Below are 9,656 nucleotides of genomic sequence, written 5' to 3'. Positions count from 1 at the left end.
TTTAAATTAATTAACCTTACCTTAAATCATTCAATCACGTTAATCAGAAAAATTGATCAATCACATTAACCTTACCTTAACTCACGGATGGTAATCAATCTCCAAACAAAGGAAACAATACATCGAGGGAGCAGTAAATAAACTCCCTTTCTTATTACATGTATATGATCTTTCCCTTCCCTCTCCGTTGTCGAGCGTTCTTGATTCTCGAGGCCGATGCTTGGGCTGCGTCACTGGGTCGCGACGGTGCCGGAGGATGAGGACGTCGAGGCCAGGTGCCGCGGCACCGCGCTGGCCGCGGCCGGTGAAGGGGGCGTAGAAGGGCGGCTTCCCTGGCCCTGGGAGTTGGTACGGTGGAAGCGGCACTTGAAGGACCCGGCGTGGGTGGCCGGCGCGCAGACACACTTGGATGCGGGCTTGTGGCCCGCGCCGGACGGCACCGATGCCGACCCGGGCCACCTCCTCGGCGTATTCTTGAAGCTATGGCTGGCCGATTTACATGAAATTAATTCCCTCAGTTGTGGTGGCAAATATAATACACATAATCCATATTGTTATGCACTAGTGTGTGTGTGTGTGTGTGTGAAATAGATGGATGATAGCCCCGTACCCAATAAGATGGATGTGTGTGTGTGTGTTAGAGAGAGAGGGAGAGAGAGTGAGGAAGAGGGAGGGAGAGTGTGTGTGTGCGTCACTTGATATGTATGAGAATATTAATATTGAACTCTTAAAGTTAATGTGGCCCCGTTACAACGCACGGGCATTCTTCTAGTATGATATACAATTTGTATTGCATTGATGATTTTTTTTAAAAGGACGTTGATGAAATTATCATTCTAGGGATATGCACATGTCAAATAAGCTAGAAAGGAGGTAGTATGGCCAAAGCAAGGTAGCCTGGCGTCAACAATTATCTCGTTAATGGATTTGATGTGTTCTCAGCGAACTCAGAGCGTTTGGAAACTGGGAGGGGAGAAATGAATGGTGGTGTGCTTATTCTCCACTAGTCAATGTCTACGTGCAATGCATGTTAATTTGGAAGTATCGGATATTAAGTATGATATTATTTGCGTGTTATTATGTAATTAGTAATATATTTGGCATGAAATTAACTGCATGCTTCCCCGCAAAAAAATTAACTGCACGCTAAACGTGTTGAGTGCTCGACATTGAAGCAGTCTAGATCATTGAATTGACATAATTTGATGGCTGAGATTAATTAAATCTGCATCTTTGGTCTTTTTATATTGGTATACATACACGAATGCATAAGGTGTTCTAAGCCATGGCGTGTCATGGGTTAGGCCAGATAAAAAAAAAGACTTCTTGGGCATTTAACCACAAAATCATTAGCCATGTTCCCTTTTAACACTTAGAGGAAACCATATTTGTCGCCCTGTGCGACATTTTGACACGCAAATGCACAAGGTGAGCGCACTTCTGTTTTGTCGTTATGTTTCTCGTATACTTCATTTTCTCCATGGCTTTCTTCAGTTTCTTTCTTCCTTTTGGTTTCCCCGTTTCTCATTTTTTTTCCTGTTTCTTTTCCAATTTCCATTTTTACCATTTTATAATTCATAATTTTCTTTTTCTAAAAATCATGATTTTTTTAAAAAACATTATTTATTTATTTATTGAATATTTCGAATTTTTAAGAGAATTTTGAAATGTGCACATTCATAAAAATTCGCATTTTCTTTGAAATTAGTGAAGAACATTACAAATATATATTTTTATATCTGTCAAAAAACTCCATCAACAAGTTTTGTTTTTTGGGAAAACCGCAAGAACAAAAAAACACAGGGAAGAAAATCAGGAGAACTCAGTGGTCCAGGGAGCCTCAAAGTGAGCTTGCCCAAGCACTATGCGAGTGCCGGCTATCTTTCACGATAAGTGAGTGATAGCAGGATGCGGCACATAGTACTAGCCTTGTTCAGTGCATGAATATACATGGGTCCGGCCATTTGATCTCCTCTTTCTCTTCCTTGTTTTCGTTTTTGAATTGTGAGAAGTTTACGAAATGTAATGCTAAGAAGAGGATACCTTCCCAATTAATCCCTCTCTCTACATGACAATGGCACATCAACCTGCTTGTTGTGTGCACACCAAAAAAAGGTCGGCATCGAGGTTATGGGTGGAGTGCACAATTGGATGCCTCCTCAATCTTCCGATCTCACTTAAGTGAACAGATCTCAATCAAATGCTTGATTTTTATAAAATAAAATCTATGTATCCAAGTTTTTCGATATGCCTAAATAGCATGTTTATCCTTTGCCTGAGGCAGTGGAAAAATGTTTCTAGTGCTGGCAACGTTAAATAAAATGCAGGAAACTATTTTATTCAACATTTTTTGTACATGCACAACGAATCCCATCAAATAAACATTTTATAAAAGGTGATTGCATCATGTGCAACACCAAATAATAATTTCTAGCTCCGTGCGGTGGGTGGGGGGGGGCATAGAAGATAACCTTATAAAACAATACCAAAATATTATTTCCAGCATCAACCAAAAACATTATGTGTTCAACACATATGGACGTCGTGCAAGTGAAATGTAGGTCGGAAGAGCAATCACTACACCATCCTTTTCATTTTATATACATCACAACCAATGAATGTATGCGACATGGAAAATCAAAGACAACATGTAATTTTCCAAATTACTAGTTATTGCGCCTGGCCTCGCAACGTGTTGGCCGGGCTTGAGGTCGATGAATCCAACTAGGAGACTTATGTCCTCGCAAGGTCGAAAGTGTACCAAGCTCGCCCTTGTTCCATCACTGGGGTTGCTTCTAGTGGTGCAACAAATGGTCTATTTCAAGCTGTGCCGGTGATGTGCAAATGGTAATGAGGAGAATGAATAAACCATATCCATTGAAATAGACCATATCCGGTGGCATAACAAATTGTCAATGCACCAGGTACGTCATCGACATATGCCAACCTGATAGGCTCACTGATGCTTGACGAGTAACACACATGTGCCTCCTGGAGTAGTGGGATGTCTAGCACCGAAGTGTCAGAGACAGAGTTTAGACGATGATGGATAATAAAGAGAGCAGTTGGTGGTTAGAAGAAAATAGCTAACACATCCTGGTGGCGCTATTGGACAAGGGCTCACCCCAATCCCGGTCCTTCATTTCGTAAACAAGATTTTAAATGCTGAAACCCAAAACACCAAAAATATTTAGGTATGTTTGGTTAATTTGCAAGAATTTTCACTGATGTGACAAATCAAAAAATTGTGTTGACAACTCCGGTCATCTATATTGTGGGAGTGTTTGCCAAAACTATTAAAGAGCCATTCTAAACACGTGACAAAATAGTTAGAGATGTGCCACACTTATGAAAAACAATTGCAGCATGTGACTATGGTCAAGAGTAGCCTCATATTGAGGATCAGCAACAGGAAAAACCCACTAATGATAGATGGTAGAAGGATACACACATGACGATAGCTAGCGAGCAAACTGAGCAAAATTGCTTTATTAGTCCATCAAATGCAGTTGGTGGTCCAGCGGCTGGGATATACATTTCCTAGCGACTAACCAACGGAGTGACCAATTCTTAGTAGATCATGCATGAAAAATCACCTTGAATGATAAGCACGCTTCATGTTGCGCAAAACGAACACACTGCAAAGCACTAAAGAGGGCCTTGAGTCATTTAACCTGGATATTGTTGGGCCATGTTCTCTTTTAAGGCCAGAAAAGACCCGAAATTCTTAAGCAAGATGAAATAAAATAATACTTTATTATTATTTATTTTAGGGCATATTTCCACCAATATAGTCTTTGTCCTTTTATTTATAACAAAGAACCATATTTCCGAGAGTGAATTCCATTTTTTACCCCTCATTTTAACATTTTTGACACTAATTACCCCATTTAACAAATTTTCATCCAGATTACCCCATTTAGCAAAGGTCTTGCCAGTTTTTACCCCAGTAGTTTTTTTGAGAGCGATCTGCCAATTAACTCCGTGCCATCAGATTCCTCTTGGCATTTTTTTTCAATGACCGAACCGGCCACTTGGTTGAGCAGCACCTGTTTTCTTTTTCTCCTAGCTGTCAGGTGTACGTGTGCACCACATCGCCGGAAAGGGGAACACCTATCTTGAGCGGTCAAGCACGTTCAATTTTTTTTAAGTTCCAGCAATCGCTGGCCATTTGTATTAGACGGTAGAGATATTTACAAGCACCAACAGGTGGCAAGAGAACTGAAGAGATATGAAAGGAAAGAGAGAGACTCCAGAAAGGGGATGATAAGCCGGGATCCCCAAATGGGTGTTTTAAGCACTTCACACCAGCAATTCTCCATTGCCCCAAGGTTGCCCTAATGATTTGGATCAAGCTGTTAACTGGAGCAATTTTCCTGTTGAAAACTCTCCTGTTTCTCTCCAGCCACACCTCCTAGACCACAATCATCATCACCGCTTTCATGCCCTTACAGTATCCATCATCCGCTCTCTTCATGTACTGCGCCGACCGCCGAGACCAGGCGGCCAGGTTGTAGGATCAAGAGTGCTGCAGCTCGTCCATGTACTGATACATTTTCATTTTGCAGTGACACCGGCATTCCCAAAAAAGATGGACAGACGTCTCGAGGTTCCGACATCACAGCTGGCAAAAATATTCATTTGGACAGTATGTTCAATTTTGCATTGTGAGTTGTGTTTTGTAAGTTTAATGTGATGATATTTTAGTTTTCTTCCTTGATGCAAAACATCAGAGGACACATTTATTTTACGCTTTGGGAGATCATCAAACTAAAACATCACATTCTATTTTACAGGTCTGCTGTGCTATTGTCGAACATGTGTTTTTTAGTTGGGCTCCAATGATGTGTGTCCATTGAAAATTAGTACTACCAGTTATTAACATAATAGTATGGGATTTTTTTGTTATAACAGAAATGTATGTTCGGGCACTGAGTCTCTCTTGAGTAAAACACGATCTAGAAGGCTCTTAAAAATTAAAAGGGGTAAAACAGACAATATTGTCACTAAATGGGGTAATCTGGATGAAAATTTGTTAAATGGGGTAACTAATGTCAAAAATGCTAAATTAGAGGGTAAAAACTGGAATTCACTCTATTTCCGACAATATAGTCTTTGTCCTCTAAATACACATTCCTCCTCATCATCACCAACATGCTCCTTCTCAGGTATTGGGTTGTGAATGTAAGTATCCTCCTCCTATTATGTGTTGTTGTTAGGTGGGCCATGCACATCACTATGACACTCGGTGATATGCTCATATGGTTAGGAGGTGTCACAATATGAAATTAACATATGCACAACACCTTTGTCTCAGAATGTTTCTCAAACATAAGCACCAATTCCTGGTCAGATTTTACTTTGGGGTAGGCTCGGCCTTGAGGGAAGGGGTGGGGGTGGGCAGGAGGGGCGACCCCCCGGGCCCCTGAAACCAAGGGCCCCCCTCAGTATGTGTATGTACGTATTGTCAGCCTGTCCTATAGCAAACCCGTAGTGAACAATGCCGCCTGATTGAGCCCGCCGCCACGCCACGCTGATGCACGTGTGTGCACTCGATCTGCAGATTCTCTCAAAAGAACGACTAAAACAGTACCACCATTGAACACATTCTATTCCTTAATTATATTCCATGATTCATGTAGGTCTCGCTCATCCACCCATCGAGCTGCCACCATCCTCCAGAGATTTGATCGATTGGCGTGCTGGCCGGGTTTGCCTTGCCAAGACTAGATCAAACTTCATATCCTTATTCTCTTTCCTCGGTCCTGCCGATGAGTTTCCATCAGAGGTACACCCAGCCCATCCCGAAAGAAACCACTACTTAAATTGGGGGCTGGACATTTATTTCTAAATTCCTAGCTAGCTAGAAAATTTGTTTCTTAGAAATTTAGGGTTAGACATTTATTTATGATTTGTCATGTGTGAACTCAGAGTTATCGTGGGTAAGATTTTATTGGGTTGATCTGCTTTTGTGACTTTGTCGCTTTGCAGGGTGATACATCTTCAATGTATCTATAATATTTTATTGTTTCATGCTATTATATTATCAATCTTGGATGCTTTATATGCTTTTATATCATTTTTAGGACATAACATATCAACTCAGTGCCCAGTGCCAGTTCCTATTTTCTGCATGTTTTTTGTTTTTTAGGAAATCAATACCAAACAAAGTCCAAAGACGATAAAACTTTATGGTGATTTTTTGGACCATAAGAACCCTAGAACCTTCAGGAGGAGACCGGGGGAGATAGAGAGATCCGCAAGCTCACACGGCGCGCCCCCGGGGGGCTCCACTTGCGCTTGTAGGCCCCACATAGCTCTGTTTGACCCAATTCCATGCCTGCAAATTCCCATAAATCTTGAAACCAATAGAGAGCCACCTGAAACAATTTTTCCACCGCTGCAAACTTCTTTTCTTCTGCGGTCCCATCTGGAAGCCTTTTTCGGTACTCTACCGGAGGGGAAATCGATCATGGAGGATTTCTATATCAACTTTGTTGCTCGTCTGATAATGTCTTAGTAGTCCACCACAGACTTACAGGTCCATAGTGATTAGCTAAATGGCTTCTTCTCTCTATTTGATCTTCAATACAATCTTCTCCTTGATCTCCAAGGAGTTCTATCCGATGTAATCTTCCTTTGCGATGTGTTTGTTAGGATGCGATGAATTGTGGATTTATGATTGGAATATTATTCAAAGTAATTGAGTCTTTTCTAAAATTTATTATGCATGATTATTATAGTTTTGTATTTCTCTCCCATCTATCCGTTTGGTTTGGCCAACTAGACTGATTTATCTTCAGTGGGAGAGGTGCTTTGTAATGGGTTCAATCTTGTGGTGTCCTCGCCCAGTGACAATAGGGGTAGCTAGGCATGTATTTGTACTGTTTCCATTATGGGTAAAATGATGGGGTTTAATCATATTGCTTGAGTTTATTTTGTCTACCTTATGTCATCTTGCTTAAAGTGTTACTCTATTTGTCATGAACATAATACCATAGATGCATGCTGGATAGCGGTCGATTGGTGGAGTAATAGTAGTAGATGCAGAATCGTTTCGGTATACTTGTCATGGACGTAATGCCTATATACATGATCATTACCATGAATATCATCATAACTATGCATTTTTCTATCAATTGCCCAACAGTAATGTGTCTACCCACCGTATGCTATGTTTCGAGAGAGAAGCCTCTAGTGAAAACTATGGGCCCCAGGTCTACTTTTATCTTATTACTAAAATCAAAAGTACCTTGCTGCATTTTATTTACTTTTCAATTTATATATCTATCACTACCAGATTTAATCCTTGCAAGTAACGAGTTCAAGGAGATTGAAAACCCTCTTGCCCGTGTTGGGTGCAAGTATTTGCTCTTGTGTGTGCGGGTGCTGCTTACCAGAATTTGCTTGGTTCTCCTATTGGTTCGATAACCTTGGTTCTCACAAAGGGAAGTACTTATCCGCTACTATATTGCTTCACCCTTCCTCTCGGGGAAAATCCCAACGACGCAGCTCACAAGTAGCACATGGTAACTTGCTAACTATTCATGCTATCTATGAAGTATGCATCAAGTTGTGAGAATGGAAAATGAGAAAATGAGTAGATTAGTTGACAAAATCACAAGGGTGACGCATGGATAATCATTCACATCTACACGGAGGATAACAATGTGAGTGATCATGAGCACATATTTAATTCATTACATGATGTGTTGTTCCTAATGTGGTACCAATTTTTAGGGTATAATATGTGGTATATTGGTATGAATATTTTTGTTGGATGCACTCTACATGTTAATTGGTAAAAATTAATACATGCATATATTGGTTAATATTTGATGTTTATAAGCATGGGCCTCAGATTCTAGTTTCGTCCGGGCCCCGGAAACCTCAGGACCAACCCTGCTTTGGGGCAGGTTTTTAGAGCATCATCATAGTATTACACATGTGCAACTTCCAAATAACCCATCGGGTACTGCTCAATGACTGATACAACCAAATCTTTATAATTTGTCAAGTCACAATCAATGACCTTCTCAAAACAAAAACATTTGATATCCTTTCTAGCTTTTCTCGATTGGCAAAAAGTATTACTTTTGAGGAAATAACTTCAATTTGCACCCATCCTATGAATTAAAGAAAAAACTTTACCTCAAACCTATGTGTGAGTATTGCTAGAAAGTTGTGGTCATCAACTAAATTAAGGTATGAAGAAGTAATCTTGTAAACAACTAGTTCCTCCAATGCACAACCACACAAACTAGTACACACCTATGCATGATCGTTGCTACTACATGTACGGTGCTGCTACTAACATTGCATCAAAACCTCACCAGGAATGGCACTTGCTGTATAAACACACCCATGTACCCGAGGTCGAACGAGTTGTGCCCTTGCCTGACCCTGCAGCTGCTGCCGAGGCCGACCCAGTCGTACCCTAGCCTGAGCATCCATTCACGCAGGTGATTGAGCAACCAACAGCCACCGCAACGCCTTGGGCCGAGCCTGCTATTGTGGATCCAACGCCAATCGTAGCTACACTAGATACCACCATAGCCGTAGTAGTGCCATCGCCAGCTACAATTGTGCCCTGGCCCCGCTCCTCCATAGTCGCGCTGTTGCCATCACTCGCCAATGCCAAATCCTCAGTCACACCTTGGCCAAACCCCACCACAATCATGTCCTAGCCATCCTCTGTAGTGCCTTCACCATATGCAATGATACGTCTCCAACGTATCTATAGTTTTTTATTGTTCCATGCTATTATATTATCTATTTTGAATGTTTTATTTGCATTAATATGCTATTTTATATTATTTTTTGGACTAACTTATTAACCTAGTGCCCAGTGTCAGTTGCTATTTTCTTCCTTGTTTTTGGCTTCTACAGAAAAACAATATCAAACGAAGTCCAAACATAATGAAACTTTATGATGATTTTTCTTGGACCAAAAGAAACCCACGAGACTTGGGGAGGAGACCCGAAGACCCACGAGGGGGCCACAAGACCTGGGGGCACGCCACAGGGGGGCGCCGCCAGGGGGCTTTTGGGCCCCCCGTGGCTCCTCTAACCCCAATCCCATCACTATAAATCCGCAAATATCCCCCCTATACCAGAGGGCACACCAAAAATACTTTTTCGCCGCCGCAAGCTTCTGTTCTCGTGAAATCCCATCTTGGGGCCTTTTCCGGCACTCTACAGGAGGGGGATTCGATCACGGAGGGCCTCTACACCAACCTTGCAGCCCTTTCGATGATGCGTGAGTAGTTTACCATGGACCTAAGGGTCCATAGCTAGTAGCTAGATGGCTTCTTCTCTCTCTTTAATCTTCAATACAATGGTCTCCTCGATGTTCTTGGAGATCTATTCGATGTAATCTTCTTTTGCAGTGGGTTTGTTGAGATCCGATGAATTGTGGATTTATGATCAGGTTATTAATGAATATTATTTGAGTCTTTTCTGAACTCTTTTATGCATGATTGAGATAGCTTAGTATTTCTCTTTGATCTATCGATTTTGTCTGGCCTACTAGATTGATTTTCTTGCAATGGGAGAGGTGCTTTGTGATGGGTTCAATCTTGAGGTGTCCTCACTCAGTGACAGAAGGGGTAGCGAGGCACGTATTGTATTGTTGCCACTAAGGATAAAAAGATGAG

Source organism: Triticum aestivum, chromosome 2A (genome assembly GCF_018294505.1).
Source record: "Triticum aestivum cultivar Chinese Spring chromosome 2A, IWGSC CS RefSeq v2.1, whole genome shotgun sequence".
NCBI lineage: Eukaryota > Viridiplantae > Streptophyta > Magnoliopsida > Poales > Poaceae > Triticum > Triticum aestivum.
Note: the sequence above shows the minus strand (reverse complement) of the source record.